This window comes from Tamandua tetradactyla, chromosome 15, assembly GCF_023851605.1.
Source record: "Tamandua tetradactyla isolate mTamTet1 chromosome 15, mTamTet1.pri, whole genome shotgun sequence".
Classification (NCBI taxonomy): Eukaryota; Metazoa; Chordata; class Mammalia; order Pilosa; family Myrmecophagidae; genus Tamandua; species Tamandua tetradactyla.
This window is the reverse complement of record NC_135341.1, coordinates 47076369-47101431: the sequence shown is the minus strand read 5'-3', so window position 1 is coordinate 47101431 and position 25063 is coordinate 47076369. Positions and strand designations below refer to the sequence as shown.

The 25063-nt window shown below is 41.3% G+C and overlaps 1 protein-coding gene and 1 pseudogene across 5 annotated transcripts in view; one reads left to right on the top strand and one right to left on the bottom strand.

Moving 5' to 3' along the window:
• MYRIP (myosin VIIA and Rab interacting protein) overlaps positions 1 to 25063 on the top strand; it is a 343444-nt gene that overhangs the window by 232789 nt on the left and 85592 nt on the right. The window lies entirely within an intron of this gene.
• Positions 6175 to 7261, bottom strand: LOC143657754 (adiponectin receptor protein 1 pseudogene; annotated as a pseudogene).

Below are 25063 nucleotides of genomic sequence, written 5' to 3'. Positions count from 1 at the left end.
AGAGCACTTTTGTTTGACTATAGAATTTCCCCATATAAAACTCTTGTTTCCTGTTTTTCTAATGAAAACACGAACAAAAGTGGAATTCCTTTGTCTACCTTTAATATGTAAACTTTTAAGACTGTAGATAAAATGATCAAATGTCTACTTATAAAATGAATGTATTGGTACTGAGGCATGTACACCTTTAAAATCAGTCATTATATGGAATCATATATTAACTTGGAACTATTGTTTTTCTCGTCTCTCATTTCATGAACCAATCTTAGAGAAATACCTTGTGTGTATCTTCAATGTCAGCATTCTTCTCACCAGAGCCACTGTGAATCATGTAACATGATTTTCCTTGGCACAGCATCTGCACTGCCATCTGAGTCATTTTGAATCCACATATGAAATTTTAACCCAAGTCACAAAGGCGTGATTTCTTGATATTAATTTTTACATATATCCTGAAGGTGTATATTATTCCTCTCCACAATGAGACAAATTGTTTTATGCTATTTTTAAATGCTTTCACTCTTATTAAAGAGGCATATGCACACAGTTTAAAGAGTCAGATCATTCTAAGTGTCTTTCAACCTTTCCTTTATTACCTTTTCCCCCATCCCACCCCAGGGTAACCACTTTCTATTCTTTTAGCGTATTTGCCTATCTCTATTAAGTGCACCTATATTGTTCCTTGTTAATCTTACAGTTCTAGGCATTGTGTGTGTGTGTTACTTCCCACCATGGAACATGAGGATTTAGCATCTTCTGCCCTTAATTCCTTCACTTCCCATCCCCTTACCTTTCAGCAAAACCACATAATAATCCAGTGTTAACAACTATTGTGACTTTATAAATGCTATTCCCAGCTGAGCTGTGTACTATATAGTAGCTATTGTTGTGCTACTATTTTTAATTTTTTAAATTGTCAAATATGTCATACATACCAAAGAGCATAGGACATGTATTTGTACAATTTGGAGAATAATAATAAAGTAATACCCATGTAGCTATACCCAGTTTAAGGAAAACAACCATACACAGTCCTGTGGAGTCTCTTTTTCCCCTCCAAAGACACAGCCCCTCTTTCTCACTTAGCTACTGTGTTAATCATCCTTTTATTTATAGTTTTACCACTTTTTCTAGACATTTCTGAACAGCACTAACTGAAAAGGTTCAAGGTTAGAAGAACAACCATCTAAAAGTAGTATACTCGGGGTCAAGGAACGCATAACCAAACATACTGGATGAAACAGACTCTGCACTTTAATCCATGCTGCCAAGCAGGTCCCTATGTCCTCTCTCATCTACCTGTCTCATCTATGTGTGAAAAGAGTACAAAAGAGCTGGGAACTCAGCAACGCAGATTTCTAATTTCTTCTTGTACAAAAGAGTTATTTAAGAGGTTCTGGTGTGCAGGGGGATTTGGGAGCTCTCATTTGCAAGTTGTTTCAATTTTCATGTTTCCATGTTGGATATTAATGCCTAGTTCTGTTGCAATACAGTCGGAGAATTTTGCCTGAACAGTTTCGACTTTGCAGGCTCTATGGAGGTTTCTTTATGACTGGGATGGGATTCATTTTAATGAACCTTCCTTGTGTATTTGGAAAAAAAAAATGTGCCCTTTCTATTTCAAAGATAATGAATTCTTACATGTTTTTATGTGTATGAATGGATGTATGGGTGTGTGTGTGTGTATCTCCAACCAAGTTGATAACATTCACTTCCTCTCCATTCCTGACATTTGTCTTATCTGACAAAGAGTTAAAGAGAGTTTTTAAATTAAAATCTTTTACTATGTTTTTTTTAATTCTCTTTGTTCTAACAGATTTTGCTTGATATATGTCAACAGTAGTAGTCAGCCTATTATATCTTGTGACTTATTCCTTTTAGAAATGGAAAAATAATTACCTAGCATATTAAAGGGCTTTTCTTGAATTTTATTTCGTTTGATTTGCTGTCCCTCTTTTTATTTTGTATTCAGCTGGTCCTCCCTGGCCTGTTTCTTCATTTTTAATCTCTATGACAATTTTGTTTATAAGTCTCTTGTCAACAACAGATAATTGAATTTTGATTTTTTTTTCAAGCATCTGTCTTTTAAAAATAGATTAAACCTATTCACATATATTATGATAGCAATGTGCTTATCATCCTTGATATGCTTTACCAATCTATATTATGCTGCTTTTAAAGCCCACAAATTGACTTTGGAAGGAGGGGAAGAGGGGTGACAATTAATTGTGAGGCCCACACTATCCTGTCGTCCATTAAATCTGCAGAGAGTTATTAGGTACCTGCTGGGTGCCAGGAACCAGACCAATGCTGGGGACACACAGAGCGTGACCCAGCCGCTGTCCTGTAAGCAAGGCAGGCTCCATGAGCACGCAGCTGCTTCACCGCCCTTCGCTTGGTTTAATGCTCTGCTGTTGCTGTCTTGAAATGATCCGTAATTTTTTAACAAGGAGCCATGGGTTTTGATTTTGCATGATCCCCACAGCTTACGTGGCTTGTCCTGCCTATAACAACACAGAGTAGTGTGAGAGACTGAAAACAGGACACGTCAATTTTGGATGACAAATGCTCTTTTAGGGATCAGCAGAAGGGACTGTGCAAACACAGAGGGAGGCCGTCTCACCCGATGGGAAGGTCTGGGCAGAGCTCACCATGGGGTTGAAATCAATGGGGAGGAGGAGTCAGGCTGGCGGAGTGGAGGAGGCAGAGGTCACAACAGGCCCTGGGCCTTAGAGAGTCTGATGTCTGCGGCCACAGCAGAAATTACAGGTGTCCCTGAACAAAACCAGCAGAAAAGTAACATGGTCAGGTGAATTACCATCTAAGTATTAGGAGCATGCATCCCCCAAACATTTCAGGTTCAGGAGTGAATGTGTCAGCAGGGGGGATGCCGTAATACTATGGCTTCTGCCCACACGCAGGAGGGAAAAGCTACAGAGCTTAGTAATTAGCGGTGGTTGTGGGAGAAAGGAGTGAGTCAAAGATGACAGGGGTGCTGTGACATCACTAAGGTACTGGATATAGGCACATAACCTGTTTATATGAAAAAGACCGTGTGTGCTTTCTTTTTTTATCATTATTGTCTTTGCATCAGGATACATAGCAATGATAGCACGTTTCTTTTAAAAGATTAGTTATTAAATATTAAATATCTTTTCCCATTTTAATTTTACATCATTCTGCCAAAAATAAAAAAAACCTAAAACTTAACTTGTCTGAAGCTGGCCATCCTTGCGTGATTAGCCGGGCTTTGTGGGAATGCGTGGCTCTGTTCTTGCTGAGGCCCTAGAAAGATGCAGCCAGGTTATGACTGGTTTTGAAAACTGGGCTAAAAAGTGGATGGCCTCGATAAGTCCTGAAACCTAGAGGGCCCAACCTCTCCAGAACATCAGATAGTTCCATCTCCCTACCCCATATTACTGACAGCCCCTTCCAACATGAAAAACTTAGGACGGCCATAGCCCAAACACCCCTAAAGAGAGGGACAGGAAGATCAAAGGTGACGGTGGAGTTCTACAGAGAAGATAAGATTTAATAAATGAATATGATAGCTGAATCATTAAAATGATATCTCTTTAAGTCCCTAGTATCTTAGAGCAGCTAGAAGTAAAAACCTAAAATGGTGGAATTGTAACCCATGTCAAACTCTAAAATATGTCCTACAACTAGCCATGGTGCTGTGCTTTGAAATTTATTGCTTTTTTGTATGTATGTCATTTCTCACACCAAAAAAGTCGATTGTGGTGATAAAAAAAAATATTTAAGCCTTATATAGCCTTCTATATTCTGGAACAGCTAAAAGGAAAAAAATCTGAGAGGCTCATATGGTAGCCCATGACAAACTCTGGGATCTGTCCTGTAACTACATGTTGAAGAGTACTTAGAAAATTACTGCTTTTTTATTTCTTTGCTTTGTATATATGTTATACTATACAATAAAAAAGTTAAAAAAACAAACAAACAAACAAACAGGGGCCTTGATTGTAAGCTCTTATAGCACTCACATTTAATCCAGAGTGGTAATTATTATCTCTGGTTTTTGAGAGGCTCTTTTTTTTTTTTTTAACATGGGCAGGCACCAGGAATCAAACCCAGGTCCTCTGGCATGGCAGGCAAGCATTCTTGCCTGCTGAGCCACCGTGGCCCACCCGAGAGGCTCTTTTACGTACATACAATCTGTTATTTAGAGATAAGAATGAAGCAGAATAGGTTGGAATTAAGATAATTCAGAACACAAGGGTAAGGAAGACATTGTCTATATATTTATATTTATATAGACAATTGTCTAAAATATAGACAATTTAGAACGTCACCTACTCCTTGAGATTGAAGGAAGAAAGCCTTTGTCTGGAAACTAAATTTTTGTAGCACATAATCTAACTCAACCTGTCTGGATAGATCATTTAAACAATCCATACCCAGGGACCCCAGAATAAGAATGAGGTCCTTCAGTCCTGTATAATGTAATTCCTGGATACATCCTAGAACATATTAAGCAGATAATCAAAAAGTATTGGCAAAGTGCCTCGAGGGTAGGGAGAAAAAATATAGAACTATTAAACTTTACCACCGGGCAAACCCCTGATTCTGTGTCAAACATTAGGGACACCCAAATCAATAGACCAAGCCCTTGATGTTGAGGCTTGTTCTTGTGATGCTTATGTATGTAGCAGAGAAGCTTTGCCTACCTATAGGTGTGCCTAAGAGTTACTTCTGGACGACCTCTGTTGTTGCTCAGATGTGGCCTCCCTCTCTAAGCCCAACTTTGCAAGTGAAATCATTGCCCTCCCCGCTATGTGGGACATGACATCCAGGGTGAATGTCTCTCTGGTGGCATGGGAGATGACCCCTAGGGATGAATCTGGCCCTGGCACCATGGGATCAACAATGCTATCCTAACCAAAAGGGGGGAAAGAAGTATAACAAATAAGGAATCAGTGGCTAAAAGAGTTGAGAGGTTACTCTGGAGGACACTCTTATGCAAGCTTCAGTTAGACATTGATACCTATCATAACTTGCCAAACCCCAATCAAAACCATTCCAGCCAATCCTAAAGAACACCTAAGGCAACATATAAGATTCTACAAAGGTTCCATGCACTAGGGTAACTTTACAGAAACCTACAACCTCCAGATGCATCCCTGGACAACATGAGTCCTGAAACCTAGAGGGGTGAGCCTCTCCAAAACATCAGCTAGATCCACCCCCCTACCCCATATTGTTGACAGTCCCTTCCAAAATGAAAGTTAGAATGGGCATACCCCAAATACCCCTAAAGAGTGGGAGAAAGATCAAAAGTGATGGAGAAGTTTAACAACTTTAAGGGTTTAAAGGTAGGGTTTAACAAATGAGTATGATTGCTGAATCATTCTATGGATATTTCTTTTAGTCTCCGGTATCTTAGAGCAGCTAGAAGTAAAAACCAAAAATTGTGGAATTGTAACCCATGCCAAATTCTGAAATCTGTTCTACAACTAATTGTTGCAATCTGATTTGAAATTTAATGCTTTTTTGTATATACATTATTTTTCACGAAAAAAAAGGTGATTGTGATGATAAAAAATATATATATTGCTTCTCACCTCCTATGTTCTGGAACAGCTAGAAAGAAAAATCTGAGATAACGGTATGGTAGCTAATGACAAACTCTGGAATGGGTCCTGTAACTACTTGTTAAAGAGTGCTTTGAAAACTACTGCTTTTTTCTTTCTTTGCTTTGTATACATATTATACAATAAAAAAAGTTAAAAAAAAAATGGATGGCCTGATATAAGCCAAGTTACAAAGTAAGGGTGGGGTTAAGGCAGGGACATTTTCTCTCAGAAACAGGTTTTCTAAAGAGTCCCAGTCCATAACTTTTTCCAAAAATTATTTGTGCAAAGTGTGAAATCTCAACATGAGCTTCAAAGTCCAGTCTCTTTGAGGGGACAGTACCTGTCTTGCTGAGGAGGGGGGTGGCTGAGTTGGGCCATTTCCTTCCTCCCCAGCTAGGGAAATGAAAGTGGAACGTTTATTGCCCATTGAGTATGAATATGGGGCTGAAGCTTTGATCATACAGAATTCTCTAGGTTTCTTCTAGAAACAGACAACTCAGACTCTTCCTCTCACTTCAGTAAATAAGTTATTTTTAAAAGCACTTGGGAAGTTCCTCCACCACCCCTCTGGTGGGAAGGCTCAGGGAAGGAAGTCATCAGTACAGCCACCTTCCAGGCCATAATGGAATTCCTGAAGATTGGAGACCCCATGGAAGTTTTCAAAGGCAGCTGCCAACAGTGGGACGTGGAAAATCTGATAAGACCAGATCCATATGTCAAGCTTTCCAGGAAAGTAACACTCAATTCCAAGCTATCAAAGCCAGCTCCGGGGATGAATGTCACAGTGTAAGGAAGAATCAGCCCAGCTGGCCCTCCACGGGGGCCTGGACAGAGCCCCCAGCAGTAGTAAGGTGCACAGTGGGCGTACCACCACTCAAGCCAAGTTCTAGTAACACTCCTGCTCCTGTCTGCCAGTACTGAGTGCCATCCGGTGCAGGACACAGACAGTGGAGGGGAGGATGAGCCATGGCTGTGAGGAGTAGTAGAAGTAAGAGAGCCAAGGGACTAAGCTCCCCATAAACAATAGGATGATCCCTGAATAGCCCAGTTTGGAAAATGTCTGAGAGACTTTCTCTGAATGGTAATGTTGTGAAAAAGCCAGGGAAACTGAGGCAGAGCACTGCACCCAAAATAACATCCCCCAAACCACCTTCACCTGTAGAGGAACCACAAAATGTATATATTTGGTCAGCGCATGGTCATGATTCCCAAAAAAGAGAAATAGCATAAAACCAAGCAGATTGTCCAGATGTTGCCAGTTTCTGTATGGATACAGAAGATGCTCTTGAAGAAAACATGTAAGGAGGGCATGGGTGGTCTGTGGCCATGTAGAGGTAGTCATCGTCCTTAGCCAGTCAGGGAGCACATCATATGGGATGACCCTTCAATGTCCCTCCCAGATCTTATATACAAACTCCTCCATCTTCTCCATTGCATGGTGGGCTTTCAGGGGAAGTATTGGTACCCACATCTTCTCCTCTTCTTCCTGGAACACTGGGCATGTTTGCACTACTTCAGCTTTGGTTGGGTTGGCGATAGCCCGTTTTGCTCTTCTCTCCTAGCAGCGGTCCCTGTTTAGCCAGTTCTGCCATGTCAGTGTCAGTTTCCCTATTACTGGAAGGAGCTCCATTGCCCCGTGCCACCACAGATCCTTTGTCGGAAAACATCTGACTGGTATCTCAACACCCTGCAGTTTCAGCTTGCAGAAAGGTTGGAGTCTCTCAGCCCTATGGGACAGAGATCTCCCTGTGATGTTAGACACACTGGGCAAACGGGGGCTGCTAGGGTGTGGGGTTCCCCAAGCTACATCCTGTAGTGCTGGAGGCAGCTTGTGGCTGAGCAGCCCCAGATCTTCCATGCCCTCCCCACTCTGAAAGGATCACGCAATGACTCTGTGTCACCTCCTCAGCTGCATCACCTCCTCTCGGGCTCTACCACACCACCTCCAATTCCAGGCATTCTTTCCCAACAGTGTATTGAGTTTGAGGTTCCCTAAGTGGAGAGATGGGGGTTTAAAAGTGCTGGCATTCAGGAGTGGGCCAAGGAGGGAAAGTCTTTAGAAAGGGCTAAGATTGAGAAGAACAACCAGAGACAGATGGGAAACCAGCATTATGTAAGTCAGTATGTTACAAATGTAGAAATGAAGAAGGGTTCAAAAAGATAAACCATGAGCTGAAACAGCCCAGGAGCTGAGATGGGCGAGGTGACCCTTAGACTTAGCACAGAGATCCTGGTAACACTAGGGAGAGTGATTTCAGTGGAATGGACCCTAGATAGGGAGAGTGATTTCAGTGGAATGGACCCTAGATTAAGGAGTGAGAGGTAGGAAATTAAAACTGATTGTAAGCAATAAAGACTTCTGGTTGTTAAGGGAGAAGGAATGTAGTGACTGACAGGACTTGGGGGTTTTGTCTGGTTTTTTTGTTTATGAGAGAGATTGAGTATCTTCAGATGCTGATGGGAAGGTGCCAGTTGAGAGAGAGAGAGGGAAAAGGAATCTGGAACAAGACCCTGAGAAATTGGAGCTGATGGAACCAGACTCTTTACCTCATAGAGAGAGAACAGGCCTGGCCTGACAGAGATTATTCTCAGGAGGAATATGCTCCCTCTACATGTTAAAAATGAACCCTACCTCTTTATCTAAACCCTTGACTGTGGTTTAAAGCATCCACCCCCAAATCCCATAGTCTCCTCTGGATGAGCCCATAATGACCATTTCAGCTTCACACGCCTCTAGGATTTAGCCAGAGCCATGCATTGGACACCGATAAATATTAACATGAGTTTTCTTTGTGCTTTGTGGATAGGTCCAGCCCACCCTACTGCTGGGAGGGTAAGAGCCTCTTAGTCAGCTCAGGTTCCCAATGCCCACCATCTGTTGGATACTAAATGAAAGTGATGATGGTGGTGATTCAATCCAGTGAGCACTATGGAGCACGCTCTTTCTACAGGGTTGCAAAGGATAGAATTAAATAAGACAGGAGCTCTCCTGTGGTAGAGGGCAGATGTACGAGGAGATGAAAAGGTGGGCTGTGATAAGGGTGATAAGGGAGCTGACTACCTGATGCACATCATGGGAAATGCAGCCAGCCCTAGAGCCCACTTCCACATTCCTTACCCACTTCCGCACACCTGAGCCTGCCAGACCCATGGGAACAGAGTCTTCAGGCAGAATGGCAGGAGAGATGGCCTTGAGAAGCCGGGGATTGAAAATCCTTCTTATCTGGGTTTTCTCCTTGCAGTCGGCATCTATTTGCAAATTGCTTTCCCAGAAGCCAGCATGTTCTTGTGAGCAGAACTGAGAATATTGCCTTGGTAGAGAAATGGCACCTCTAGCACATGGAGAAGAATCCAGTTTGAGGCAGGTATAGCTAGCTTGGAACCAAGAGGGCAAGGCTAAAAATCACCTCCGAGGACTGGTCTTCTGAATGAGAGAAATCAAGATATAAATAATAATGTTGATTCCTGATCCCAAAGATGCCAGAGATGCTTGGAAATGCATTGGGTGACTTTGTTTCAACCTGCTCAGCCTGCTACAGCTGAGGTCAGAATCCCCATGCACACCAAAGGGTTCCGCAGATTCCTTCTCGGACACTTGGGGCTTGTCCATGACTCCACGGTATCTGACATTTGGGTGCTCTGTGTCCTTCTTCCCCTCTTAGCAGACCCTAACATATACCTCCAAGGCCCAGGAACCCCGAGTCCAGCATCCTTTACTACTCCACAGCTTCACTGCTTCACTCTCCTTATCATCTCCCTTTCCTAATCTCAACTTCAATTTCTTCTCCATAATTATTCTCAAACAACTGCGAATGTCTCCCAGGTACTCTGCAGTTCACAAAGCTGTGTGTATGTGTGTGTGTGTGTGTGTGTGTGTGTGTACTCAATTTTTGAATGCAAGCACAGACATATCAATCAGGGAGCTTAAATTCAAGTCAGATCTTTCTTATGCTTGCAATAGAGAGAAAATCCAGAATGTTGAGTCAGATAAATGGAAAATTTTCCATCTGATACCTGAGGACAAAGGAATTAGGCTCCAGCCCCTCCTTAAAAGGTCAGCATCACCTGTTCACACTGGTTGCCCCAAGAAGGGAAGTGGCAGGTTACTTAGCAGAAGACTGCCCACTTGACATTTTTTGGTAGCTTTGAGACCAGATAATTCATGGATTTAGTAGAAAACCAAATCCATCCCTGTGAAAAGCAACTTAAGCAAAAGTTACTTGAAACATGTTTAACATTCATTAAACTCCAAAGACTACTGCTTAAATGTTTCGTGATATAGAGGAACTTCAGAGTAGGGAGAGGGCATGTTGAGTCATCAATGATGGTGGAGATAGACGTGGTCAGTGGACAGTACAGGAGCCCCAGGGGTTCTGTCAAGTGTCCCCAGGACCTGGCTTATCTGCTTTGAGTCATCCATCCACACCTTGATAAAGTGGCTCTGCTTTTATCTATTTGGTATACTGAAGTTCTCTGCAGAATTCATGTGAAGAACATCTGAATAAAGAAATAAAAAATTACTCAATTACCTGATACACTAAGTAATTACTGTGTTGAGCAGCAAGCATATGGTTCTGTTTCCAGGAATTAGAGAGGAAATATACCCTAGGGCATGCTAACTAGCTCTGTGACTATGAGCTAATCACTTTACCTCTCCAATTGGACTTCCTGATCCCAAATGTTCCTTCCAGATCTGAGAGTTTGTGATTTTTGGGTGCTCACTATGGGTGCTGGTGGCCTCATCCACAGGTCAGAGAGGTGATGGTTTAGGAGACTTAAGGTCAGCAGACGAGCTGGATAATTAGATGGCTGAATTGCTGCTTGTATTACTTCTACATCCCCCTGGGTTCATAATATGGTCTAGACCAGTAATGGAAAAGCCTGGAATACATCTCCATTGGCTCCACCACATTCATAATAGCCCTGATTTCATGTATTTGGGGTCAGACTGAAGTGAAAGGAGGGACTTAGTGGCTTAAGACCAGGACCCTTCTCCAGTCTTTCTTGGGTTTCTCTATAAGGGCAAAGAAATGAGCATCTCATCCAAGAAAAAAATTGGCGAAGGAAGCGTGAAGTGGGAGGGAAGGAAAGGGGAGAAAGTGAATGAGGGAGAAAGGAAGGGAGGGAGGGTACCTGCAGAAGTGTGGGAACTCAGAGAAGTCACAGCCTCTCTGGAGAAGAACCTGTTCGTCAGAGGAGAGGGCTTTCTGGTTCATTCAGCCCTCCTATGTCCAAGTGTGTATGCTTCAGTGAGGACCTTTCATCCAGTAAAGTGAATATTAGAAATGTGAGCCAAGCTGTTAGAGAGTTCTATATGGTGAATAGACTACAGTTTCTGTTTATTTGGCCTCAGGAACCATGTGGCACCTTTCATGTTTGTTGTACAACTGTGAAAACAGACCTTTTTCTCTGATGTCAAATACAAGAAGCCCTACCAGATGTTGGAATTTATTGTAAAGCCATAGTCATTAAAACAGTTGGGTTCTAGTACATGAGTGAATCTTCAGAACAGTGGAAAGTTAGAGTCAAAAAAAACTTTGATTATTTGTCAACTTGAAGACATTAAAACATGTCTCTGCAATCTAAGCTAATCTATGATTTTGCCTATGAAGCCCTTTTCTTTTGAATCATGTCAAATATATTTCAACCCATTCCCCCTTCCATAGTTTCATAAATTCAGAATGAGTGGAAGCCAGGCGTATGTTAGTTTTTCTTTTATTGTGTCCTCCTTTCTCTTCTACCTCAACTGAGCAGTCTCGTGCATGTAGCATGACTGCAGCAGGGGACTCTTTGTACCTTGCTGTCAACATTACTGTAGCATCTAGTAATGGTGCATGTGCCTTTCAATCCTTTTCTTTTTCCTTCATAGAATAAAAGTTTATTATTTGGGCCTTTAGAGAAATTTGATAATCAAATTAATGGAAATATTACCTACTCAGTCTAAATGTGTTGCTCTAAGGGGCTGGAAAGGTATATAATATGTAAAAGTTGAAGAAGAGTAAAACAATGATACTGGAGACTGGAATCAGAAATAACTCAGAACCTCAAACCGTGACATATGAGTTCACCAATGCCACATTCTGGTTGTTGTGTTTATACAAACTAAATCCCATTAACGTCATAACACAATGCCCGTGCTTTTTATCTGTTACCCTCCACTGCTTGAAGTAAGCCTTGGTTGGTTTGTTTCTGTCCACCTAGGTTTTCCTTTTTCCCTGATTATACACTTCTATGTGCTTAGGTTTTAGATTTCCACATTTAAAAGCCTTTTATTCATTTTCTATATCTCGTGTCGTCACATAGCTTGGCATCATTCCTTCTCTGAGGGTAGTGTCAATGCATCGGAAGAAAAAATCATCTCTTACCATCAGTACAGTGTATTGATTCCCTGGTGCAGTCTGTCAGTGTCCAGGAGGAGAATAACATTGGGCCTTATGATATACAGGAGACAGCTTTTTGTAGCCAGACCTGGATTCCAATCTTAACTCCATCTGGGAAAAAAGTAAATAAATTTGGACACTTATCCTCTATCTGATATCAAAATTCATCTTAATTGGATCAAAGATTTTAGTGTAAAATATGAAGCCACCAGAGAACAAGGAGCAATCATGGGAGATTTTACTAAGTATGGCCCAAAACCCCACAAAAATAACAAAATCTCTGAGTGACCAAAACCACCATTAACTAAGTCAAAAGACAAATGAAAATTAGGGGAAATATTTGTAATTTATATGACAAAAGTTAATTTTCCTAACATGTAAAGACTTTCAAGCCCCAAAGAAAAAGTTTAACAGCTTAGTAGATTAAGAGTCAAGGAAAGTGAACAGGGATTTGAGAAAATGAAACTATCTTCTCTTAAATAAATGAAATGGCATTTAATCTCCTTCATAATATGATAAATGCAAATTAAAACTACAGTGGCATACCAGTGTTCACCTATTAGATTAGCAAAGATCGAAAAACATGATAATGAACTGCATTGGAAAAGATACAAGTAAATAGGCGCGCTCATTTGTTGCTCAGATATAAAGGCAATTTTAAGTTATCTGTCAAATTACAGAAGCATATGCCTTTCAACCCTGGATTCCACCTCTAGGAATTTATCTTGAAGATATGTTCACATATTTGCAAAAGGACAGGTGCAAATGTCATTCCCTGCAGCATTGATGTAATAGCAGAAGAGCAAACAATGTGAATGCCCATTAAGAGAGCACAGGATAAGGAAAGTATGGTGTGGTCATAAAGTGAACCACTTCTGCACCCCCAAACAGGAATGAGGAAGCTCTTTGTTTGCTTATATTGAATGATCTCCAGGATGTGTTCTTAAGAAAATAGCAAAGCATATAACAGTGTGCAACAGCATGCTACCACTTGTGCAGGAAACGGGGGGAAGGGACTTTTTTCTAAGTATTTTCTTGTGTGCATATAGATATGCAAGAAACCGATAAAATTGTTTGCCCTCAGGCAAGGGAAGGGAACTGGGCGGCTGGTGCGCATGAATGGGTGGGAGAGTTTTAAATTTAAGTCCAATAAACCATCTATCAAAATATTATTTTTAAAAATTAGCATACAAAATACCAACAAGAATATTGGTTCCCCCACTGACTAGCTATGTACAGCTTTTGTTTTCTCAGAATAATACCTGTCTCTTGATTTTGTTTGGAGGACTACAAGAACCTAGCTCAATGGCAGGCTCATATAGGTACTCAGGAAGAGGCAGATATTATTAATTAATTAAAATGCAGTTCCAACAACTCTAAGTATTTTACTATGAACTAACAGCACAGTTTTTTATGATAGCTTTGCTCACTTAATGCAGCAAAGTTCCTGCCTTTTAATTTTCATAATAATACAATATGTGTATATTATAGCTAAGGTCCAGAATTGGCTAATATCAGATCATTTTCTCCTTTTTCAAACAACCAGCTGGCCACTTAATTTAAACAGAGAAGATATCTCACTATAAAGCAAAATGTTACCATTAGTCAAATCACTGAACTAAAAACAAAATGGAAATTGTACACTTTTTTAAATGTGAAAATGAAGGTGTTACCAGTAAAACTGGCACACATCAATCTGTCAGGACATCAGAGATGAGGCAGTGTCAGATACAGTCCCCATGCATCCTTGGGGATTTGACTGGAGTGAGTTGTTTTCATTTGTATTCTGAGGATGAGGAAGGTGATATACTGAAAGATAAATTGGTGTCTTCAAATCACACAGTGAGTGATGTGATTGGGAAAAGAGTCCATATGTGCTGACTGTTTGCTGTTTACTATTTTGGTCACCAGATCATTACAATTTAGCACAGGGAGGATGCAAGATTTTCCTTCTGGAAAGTATTGGCTCCTGGTCCACATTGGCTTGACGTTCAAATTACTACAGCTAGAGCAAGAACAGCAGTCTTCAGATAAATAGCTAAATTGTTTTAGTCATTTCAAGTTGATTCTGAATCAACTTGAAAAAGAAGTCCCAAACAGCTTCATATAAGAAGGCAAAAAAAAAAAAAAAACAACAGCAAGCCATATTCAAGTTGTATTTATTCCTACCTCCAAAAAGTTGATGCTAAAAGAAATCCAGCCTTGATCACTGCCTGGTTGAACATGAGTCAAGCTCACTGAACCAGATCCAGAGGAATGAGTCAAGGGTTGGGTAAGAGCCAAGAGCCATGAAGAATAGCTGAGAGATGGAATTGTTCAGGGAGGGTTAGTGTCAATGACCTCATATCTGGAGATAGCTCTTTGAGAGCTAGACAGGGACAGTTCAGCAGGTCCTGCAGAGGCCAGAGTGGCTGAAGAGAGGTTGGACTGCTGTGCCCAGGCCACTTGAATGACACCAAGGGCAGGAAAGCCCCAAAAGGGATGGATGTCCTCTGACACACCCACGTCCAGACAAGTTCAGAAACATATGCTCATAAAGACCTTACTTGGGCAGTAGTGTTTTATTGGGTTTTGTGGCTACCTACTAATGCAGGACCCAGCCTACTACAAGGCTCTTCTCCCCATCCCACCCCCATGGATTTCTGGTAGTCTCTGAAAGCACTCACCAGGCTCAAAAACAAGTCTTGCCAGCTAACCCATAACATCAGTGGTTTTTCTTTCCACTTTTTTCTGCTGCTTTCCCATCCTCAGTATATTCTGTGTACCACCACATGCATCAACCATTGATATACCCCCAGGTACCACCACTACACTCTTTGGGCACTATCTTCTCCTCTTGAAATCCACTGCACTGCTGCCTTTTCCACTGGCCCAGCCATTTCCCACCAGACACTCCACTGCTGCCACTCAACACTAGGCAAAGGTGCTAATGGGGTCTGTCAGGACCAAGAGTCAGGTGAGGTGAGTGCAAAAAAATCAGTGATCAAGAGAAATAATATTTCAATGCAGTATTTTAAAATCAAATTTAGTTTTAAAAATTCATAATGGACAAATACAATATTTTAAGTAAAGACAGGATCTAATGATGCCAGACCAAGCCATATTGGAAACTAAGGCAAAAGGAAAAATGTGTGTCCCTATATATAGTCTTAATGTATTTTTAGGCAATTTATTGCAGGGTATTCACATACTGTACAATCCATCCAAAATGTACAATCAATGGCTTTTAGTATATTCAGAGTTGTGCATTCACCACAATCAATATTAGAACATTTCCATCACTCCAAAAATAAAAACCACATTCCCCTTAACAGTCACCTCTCAATCCCTCTACCTTTTCTAGCCTACATAACCACTAATCTAATTCTGTCCCTGTAGATTTATTTATATTCAAATAATATTAAAATATTACTGTTAACTGTAGTCCATAGTTTGCATCAGGTGTATTTTTCCCATCTATCACCCTATTATAAACACCATGCAGTAGTGACATACATTCGTTATAATTCATGAATGCACATTTTTATATTTGTGCTATTCACAACAGATGTCCTCCACCATAGGGTTCACTGTGTTGTACAGTCCCATGTTTTATCCTCTAGCTTTCCTTCTAATAACATACATGACCTAAAACTACCCCTTGCATCCACATTCACACACATAATTCAGCACTGTGAATTATACTCACAGTAATATGCTACCATCACCTTTATCCATTTCCAAACATTTGCAATCAACCTAAGTAGAAATTCTGCACAGATTAAGCATCAGCTCCCCATTCACGGCTCCATTCTACTCCTGATAACCTATATCCTAGATTTTAACTTCATGATTTTGTTTATTGTACTTAGTTCATATTAGTGAGATGCTACAATATTTGTCCTTTTGTGTGTGGTTTATTTCACCCAACATGTTTTCCAAGTCCATCCGTGTTGTCACATGCATCCTTCATTCCTTCATACTGCTGAATAATATTCCATTGTATGTCTAAACCATATTTTGCTTATCCATTCATTGGTTGATGGATACTTGGGTTGCTTCCACCTTTTGGCAATTGTGAATAATGCAACTATGAACATCAGTGAGCAAATGTCTGTTCTAGTTCCTGCTTCAGATCCTCTGGGTATATACCTAGTAATGGGATTGCCGGATCGTATGTCAGTTCTGTACTTACTTACCTGAGGAACCACCAAACTGTTGGCATATTCAGCACTCAGCCCTTGGCCCTCTGCCATACCCATGCCCCATTCCAGGAGAGGAGGGCCTCCACGTTGCTCTCCATCTGCAGCAGCCAACCACAGGCCCTGCAGGGGCAGCAGCCTTGAGGGTGGGGTCTGGGCACTGGCCACTACCACGGTGTGATTCACTCACAGGATTTTGGTCACAACTTCTCAGTCTCCCCATCTCGCTCTTTCCTGGATGTTGTACAGCACGCTCCTCGCATCTAAAGCCCCAGAACTATTGTTTTAGACAGTTTCTTCCTGTCCGCTCGCTCTTTTTGGAGAACTTGACCATTTTCCCTGGAAGTCTTCATGTTTTTGTTTTTGTATGCTGTGTGGTGAGGGTCACATTTCATTCTTTTTCTACATGAGTATCCCCTTATTGCAGCACCATTTGTTGAATTTTTGTTTGTTTGGGAAGTGCATGGGTCAGGAATCGAACCTGAGTCTCCTACATGGCAGGCGAGAATTCTACCACTGAACTACTCTTGCACCCCTTTTATGTATTTTTTTTTTTTTTTTTTTTTTTTTTTAAAGGAAAGACAGAGAGAAGGAAGGAAGGAAGAAAGGGAAACATCTTTAAACATTTTCTTGTTTTATTGTATTTTGTTTTTCCGTTTTTTGTTACATGGGCTGGGGCCGGGAATCGAACCGAGGTCCTCCGGCATAGCAGGCAAGCACTTTGCCCGCTGAGCCACCGCGGCCCGCCCCCCTTTTATGTATTTTTAATAGTTAATTTTTTCAAGAATATTAAAGTAGTTGAAAAACTATTGAAAACTGGGTTATTAAAATTCACATTATTTTAAGTTTAAATTTATTTATATAAAAACAATTTCCTATAATTTTATTTCAACTATATTATATTCAGATAATAATGTATATATTCAAAATCTGTTTCTTTGTTTATCTCATTTTCATTTGAGCATTGTATGTCACAAGTCAGAGAAAGTAATTTAGAAAGGCTGTTTGATAAATATAAAACTTTAACAAAAGATATGGATATACTTTCTGAATTTGAAAAATAAATAAAATGCAAATTGAAACTGTATGCACTGGTTGAGAGTATCAATTATTATTGGAAAAGTACATATCAAATATAAATTAAGGAGACTATAGATGTCCTGATTTGACTTGTGAAATGAAGATATGAAAAATTAAAGGCCTTCAGATTTTGAATTTTTAACTTGAGAAAAGTCACTTTCCATGAATATATCTGATTTACAAGAAGCAGCCACTGATTTGGCTCTTAAATATTCTGACGATATAAATACTATAGAAATTTCATCTGATATAGTTTTCAGCTGCATGCAATATCAATAATTTGTCAGAAAAATTAGCATCATGTTTCAATCTTCTGAAACAGATTCATGGAATTTTGCTTAGTACAATCTTACCCAAATTTGGAAATGGCCTTGAGAATTTTTTAAACGGTCCCAGTCACTGTGGCACACTGTGAGAAATGTTTCAGAAGCTGAAGTTCGTTAAAATTATTTAAGATCATCATTTGGTCAAGAGACAATGTCCAATGGGAAATTTTCATAGTTGAAAATAGAGCCACACCTGAGATGACTCAGCAGCTGGCAGTGGAAGCAGGCTGAGCCACCAAGGCCTCTTTTTCAATCTCCGTGTATGCTGGGAGCTTCTCAAGTGGCCTCTTCACCTGGTTTCTCTGGCATAATAGTCTCAGTTCCACCTCTTACACAGAAGCCCAGGGCATCTAGACAGAGTGCTCTGAGCTCCTGGACAGAAGTGCGAGACTTCTCATGACCTAGCCTCAGAAATCCCAGAACATCATTTCTGCCATATTCTAATGTCAAGCAAGTTACCAAGGCAGCACAGATTCAAAGGGACAGGGAATTTAGACTCTGCCTCTCAAAGGGAAGTAGAGCAAAGACTTTGTGACCATCTTTAATACAACTCATCCCAATAACTCTTCCTTCAGAACCTGACTCCAAAGTATCCAGCAACTCAGAGAACTGAATGCCAGCGGCAGGACACAACCACAGCACAGGCTCCCTTGGGCTAGAAACCTCTTGGGCTAGAAACCTTAACATCTTTTGATTTTTAACCTCATGTCTTTGTTAGAAAGAAGGGGGTTCCACACTTGGTCAGTTCATTAGGAAAAGGAGTGGATTGGCCACTAGCTGTGGCCAAGGCTGATGCTGGTGGTGGCAGACTCACAGAGGGAGAGGAGAGTCGGGAAGCTGAGGGGTGGACTAAAGCTGGACACAGCAGAGATGAGGGCCCTGCCTCCCGGTGATCCCAGGGCAGCCCACACCCTTCATCCTGCACCCACCTTTGATTCCCTGTTTGAACGTTTCTGAGGAAGCCTCAATGCTAGAGAGAAAGGCTGGACCAAGTGGGATATTTAGGATTTGAGGCAGGCTGGCATGGGTGTTCTGGAGGAGTTAAGGATGGGGTTGGAATTTGGTTGAATCCAAAGGTGAGTCCAAACCGATCAGCAAAATGCATCTGAGGGATGGGCAGTGAGGGTATGCACACAAGACCTCCCAGCTTGACTTGGCTCTCTGAGGCACAGTGGCTCTGCCAACAAGGATTCTTTGGCAGCCAAACCCACATCTCCTGCATAACTTTGGGCAAGCCACACACCTCTACTTAGCTAATAATCCTTCTCTTTTGAATCTCATCCCTGATTCAGGAGAGGCAGTGTAACTTGGGGGTGAAGGGCACAGGCTCCGTGGCTGGACCACCAGGCTCGAATCCTGGCTCTGCCTCTCACTGGCTGAATGTCATCAGATAGGTAATATAAGCCATGATGCTCCCTCTGAGAAATGGGGATTAATACGAGACCCTACCTGTCTCAATTTGACAGGGCTGCTGTGACAAATACCACACAATGGGTGGGCTTAAACAACAAGCATTCGTTGTTTCATGGTTTTGGAAGCTAGAAGTCCAACATCAGTGTATTGCCAGGGATACACTAGGGTCTATCCCTGTGTATCCCCTAGGGTCTAACATTCCGGTAATCCCCTACTACATGGCACTCTCTCGCATACGCGCTCGTGCTCTCTCTCTCTCCTGGGATCTGCTCTTCTGGTTTCCACTGACTTCTGACTTCTGGCTCTCTCCCTCTGAATGTGTCTAAATTTCTTCTTTTTATAAGACCACCACTCTGATTCAATTTGGCTTCATCTGAAAAGGATCTTTGAAGACCTTATTCACAAATAAGCCCATACCTTAACTAATATTCATATTTTCCAAGGTCCTCTTTGCAAATGGGTTCACACCCACAGGAATATAGATTAAGATTTGAACATGTCTTTTGTGGGGGACGTAATTCAGCCTCCAGCGCTACCACATAGGGTGGCCGTGAAGATTAAATAGGTTAGTTTGCATAAAATGTATACAACAGTACCTAGCACATGAGAAGGGCCAAGCGTGTGTGCTATCACATTATACCCATGGTTCTTATGGTCCAGTAGAGCTGCAGAAGTTTTGTGACCAGACAGAGCCAGGTTCAAACCCCAGCCCTGCCACTTACTAGCTATAGATGCCTTTGGGTGTCTTGAGCCTCCTTTAGCCTTAGTTTCCTCATCTGTCTACTTCTAATTACTCTGAGGGCTAGAGAAACATTGCCTAGACAGCCCAGGAGCAACTGCTGACGTGCTGCATGGATGTCTCCTCACTTCTCCACGCTTTTCTTCCTCCTAATTATTTGTCAACTCTCCCTTCTCCCCCATAGCAAGATACTTCACACGATTGGCATTTGTCATGTATCAATCAACTGAATTTGACACTTCCAGTCTCTTGGCCAAGTCTGTCTGCAAATTCCGGGTGATACAGTCAGTGGTCCCAGCTGTTGTTTTCCACATAGCCTCTCAGTCTCTCTTGACTTTTCAAAATTGATTGCTTGGTGCTCAAGGGCCTTCCTGCTGTCAGGGCTGAAGGAGGCTGATTTTCCAAACACCTGAGTGTTTTTCTGTTGCTTTCTCGTGGTTTTGAACCAATAATATCTTCTCATGGGCTCTTCGCAATATGCAGAACTTATCCTCAAGCTCCTTGGTTCCAAAAACTTTGTCCTCAGAGCAGCAGCATCACATCACCCGGAACCTGTTAAAAATACTCAGACCCCACCCAGACCTACGTCACGTCAGAAATTGTGGACGTGGAATCCATCAAGCTGGGCTTTATTTATGAATCCTGATAAATACAAAATAAAGAAGCACTAAAGGTTAAAAAACATCTTAACTCAAATGGCTAACTTTTTTGTGAAGATGAAATGTAAGAATTGAACACATTTCTTGCTCAGTCTATTTTTTACCATCTATTTACTGATTGCACCCACATCATTCCAAAAGAAGTGAAGAGGGCTTGGGATAAAAACTAATATTAATGATCATAAGAAATAATGAACTGAAAATTTACCCAGGCCTAGGCTCAGTGCTGAGTGCTTCTCATGCATTTTGCCATTTAATCCTTATTAAAAACTTGAGGAATCATTTATCATCTCCATTTGCATGTAAGGAAACAAAACATCTGGGTTTAAATAAATTTTTAAGATCAAATTGGGGGGACGGACAAAAGGTTTTGTTTTTGTTTTTTTGTAAACTGGATAATCATGCCTTGAGTTTATTTCTGTATCCAAGGGGCTATTTAGAAATAATAATTCTTAACAGTTGAGTCTCACCAAGAAAAATAGGATTGAGTGATTTCATAGCAAGGCCAGGCAGTAAATTGGATGGGCTGCCATCAGCAGATGCCAGACCCAGGTTGAAGAGTTCCGGGGCTCTGCAGGCCTCGGCTGGCAGGAAAACAGCTCACTCTGCCATTAACGAGACTGTGTCTGCAGTTTCTTTCCAAAGACATGTTAACAAGCCAGAGTCCCACATCCAAGTTAATTACTGGCCCTAAAGGATAAAGCAAAGGCATCCTACTGGCCCCATTTGATGGTCCATATAGAGAGGCATTCACTGTTCTGTTTTTCTTCTTTAGAGGAAAAGACCTTTATTATAATGGGGCATAAATTGAAGGAGTGTTTTGTTTCTTCTGAGATTCAGTAACTACCATTTTCTTAGTGCCTACTTTATTCAACTTATGTATTAGATGCTTAAACATTAAGCCAATGAAACCTCTGCCACATAGATGTTAGTGTCCCCATTTTGCAGATGAGAAAAGGGTGCCCAGAAAGGTTAGTAACGTGCTCTTGGTCACTCAGGTAGTGAGTGGTAAGGTACAGTCTAACTCCCTGCCTGTCATCTGTCCCACACCAGTACTTCCCAAAATATGTTCCAGGGGCTACGGGGATGGCTGTTATGATCGCCTAGCATAGTTCTCTTCTACCCTTCTTGTGGCAAATGGTTCGGTAGACATAGATGTTGCCTTAAAACTAACACCACTTGCTATTGCCCATGAAGTGAGTTATTAAGGGTTACTGACAGCTGGTGCTCATAAGTAAAAATTCTTCTTACCAGACCCTGTCATTGCCTTGCCCCTGCTCTACTCCATATTCCACTGGGGCCTACAGGCTGCGTTTCTGCTGAGCTTCCAACAGCAGGCCCTAGAGGGAGATTAGAGTGCAGGAGGCAGAGAGAGAACAGGGTGTTCCCCCCCGCTGCGTGCCTTTGGCAGCCCCACTGGCAGCGGTTGCACCTCTGCCATGGCCCCAGCTCCTCATCCCAGGACACCACTGCTGCTAACACCACCTTCTCCCCTGGCCGCCTGGCTCTGGAGAGTTGACAGCTTCCCCTGGCTGTTAGTCTCTACAATGCCCACTGTCTTATCTTTGGAGTCTCAACAGTTTCATTATTTATATAGCAAGTTGCCTTATTTAACATCCTTCTGTTTGAATGACTTAGACTCTTTTACTGCCTGGCCCCCTGTGGTAGTTAGATTCAGTTGTTAGCTGGCCAGGTGAAGGCACCTAATTTTGTTACTGTGGACACGAGCCAATGGTATGTGAACCTCATCTGTTGCTAATTACATCTGTAGTCGGCTAGGAGGCGTGCCTGCTGCAATGAATGACATTGACTTAATTGGCTGGTGCTTAAATGAGAGACCACAACATAGCACAGCCCAAGTAGGTCAGCATACCTCATCTCAGCACTCGCAGCTCAGCCCAGGCCTTTGGAGATGCAGAAAGGAATCACCCTGGGGAAAGTTGTTGGAACCCAGAGGCCTGGAGAGAAGGCCAGTAGAGATTACCCTGAGCCTTCCTACGTAAGAAAGAACCTCAGATGAAAGTTAGCTGCCTTTCCTCTGAAGAACTAACAAAATAAATCCCCTTTTATTGAAAGCCAATCCGTCTCTGGTGTGTTGCATTCCGGCAGCTAGCAAACTAGAATACCCCCTATCTGTTCAGTGTGTTATTGGTGTTTGCTGAATCTTCTCATTCCTTGATCTACACAAACTGAGGCAAAGCTCACAGATCCAGAATATTCTTACAGTTTTTAGGAGGGACTATTTATCAATGTCATCTTCAGTTGGCCATGGGTTTTAATTGCTGCTGATATTAGTTTTTAGCAACAAATTAGTGTTAACTTCATCACCATCAGCTTGTTATGAATATTTTGTTGAACCCTGCTGTTTATGATGATTTGAATTTGTATTAACAGTATTTTATTTTCTTATAACAAATGCACCTAAATTGGGGAGTACTATTCTAATTATATTTGGAGTATGGTCAAAATTTGAAAAAAAAAAAACATGCCACCTCTGAAAGCGCCCAGCTGATTTTGCTAGGCTATTGCTTATCGAGCTTTGATGCACACGGAAATCACTTGGGATTCTTGTTAAAATGTGGCTTCTGATTCGTCTCCATAGGGTGGAGGCAGTGTACTCACTGAGATTCCACATTTCTATCAGGCTTCCCCGTAGTGCCGTCCTGCTGGTGGGGGACCACACAATGGGCAGCGAGGTGCACAGGACCTCACAGTGTTTGGCCGTGGTGAGCTCTGAGTTTGCACAGTGCTCTGCCATACTGGGTTGGAGACCTGTGGAAGTCTTGCTTTGTCACTAGACGCCAGAAGCTGAGCAATTCTTTACGTAGGCAGTTCCTTCCTTCTCAAAATTGCGTTGTTTTAGTCTAATGAACCGAAATCAGTCTGGCATTCCTGGGCGAAACTGTAATGTGGTTGTCATTTCGGTGCTGTTCTTGAATTGAATTATGTGATTCCAGTCTGTCTTCTAATGACAATGCGTCATGTTTACAAATTCAGTCATGTCACAGGGAAAAAAATTAGAAAACTGTTTGCACAACAAGTGCCTTGAAGTGATTAGTAGTCGCAGTGTGATGTTAAGTAGGCTTTTTAGGGGCATGGTGCAATGATTTTAGATATGTTTTCGATTTTCTTGTTATTCCCTGATTCATGGGGCTTTCTGTTTGTTTAAACTTTGAAGTAAAAGCTTGAATGTACAACAAGAATGTTAACTAGGAAGAAAGTAACCTGATGGGACGTCAAGGCACTGACCAGAGAATGAGGTCTACTGTCCTTTCCCACATTTGTTTCTGATTCAGTCAGTGACATACCAGAGAAATTACTTGTTTCCATTTTTGCAGTAAAATGTAGATAATCCAATATACCGATTACTGGTTTTAATACTACCTGTGGACCCAGGACTGCCAAATCTGTATTTCTAGTCCACATTTCTATCTTTCTAAGTCCCAGCCAGCATGTCTAGATGCCCACCAGGCATTGCCACCTGGAGATTCAGTGGGCACCCCAAATTCAAGTGTTCAAAATGAACAATGTTCTTCCCCTAATATTCCATCTCTGGGTTAGTTGTATGACCATCCATACTCAACTTGTCCAAGAATGAAGCTCCAACTTACTCCCTATTAAATTGGAGCTCCTTTAGGGCTGCAATTATGTCTTTATTCACCTTTGTAGCCCAGTACCTTGCACTGCCCTCAGCATAACAAATGTTAAAAAATGTGTCTGCATTAGCTAAACTCCCTAATAATGGAATGATCCTTTAAGATCTTGGAAATTAGTATTTGAGAATTGTGTTGAATTGCCATTGTGAAGAATTGTAAACCTTCCCCCCACCCTGCTCCAAAAAACCCCAAAACAAACAAAAACCAAGTGAATACAGCTTTTTTTTGGTCAGTTATTTCTGTTGCCAGGGCATAAAGTAAACACCCATGAATCTAAAATCCATATGAACAAAACTTGGTATTTTTTTTTAATCCTTATTTTTACATTCTGCATCGATCAGTATCTAGCTACATCTATATGTTTTGTTGGTGTCTTGTCTTACTATGCTTCCCGAAGCCTGTCTCCCATTTTGTTGGATGCATTCCTACCTACCATGTACCAGTATTCCTAACAGGCACTTTGTAGCATTGTCTTTAGTTTCACAAACAATAAGATAGATTTTGTAAACACCATTTTTTAACGAGGAGACTGAAATTCAAAGAAAGTAAGTGGCTTTCCCAATATCACACACAAGTAAGAAAGGAGGCTGGGTCCCAACCTTCCCCTCTCCTAGGCTACAAGGCCTTCGAATGCATTTGAGCAACTGCAATCTTTCTTCCTTTCATTTGAAAAATAGCATCAAAGGTGCAATAACAGTTTTTCTGTTTTTCAAATATTACATGTTTATTTATGCAACTTGAAAAATTAAAGTGACCTGAAATACAGTTTATTTTGGCACATTTCTTTCCAAATTTTTCCCCCCATTAATAATTATTTTTCAAATATACAACACTATTTTAATTATATACATTTCTCTCTCCTCTTTTCTTTTTCACAACTGCTCTTAGCTAGAAGAGTATCCCTAATTTTTAAAAATGAGAGCTTCTGTCCATCCCTCGTGCCTTGTTGGAGGAGCAATCCTGGATTTCTAAACACAGAAGCAAGAATTATCTCTATGCAGAAAGATTCAGTTTGAAGAAACTCGGATAGAGAAG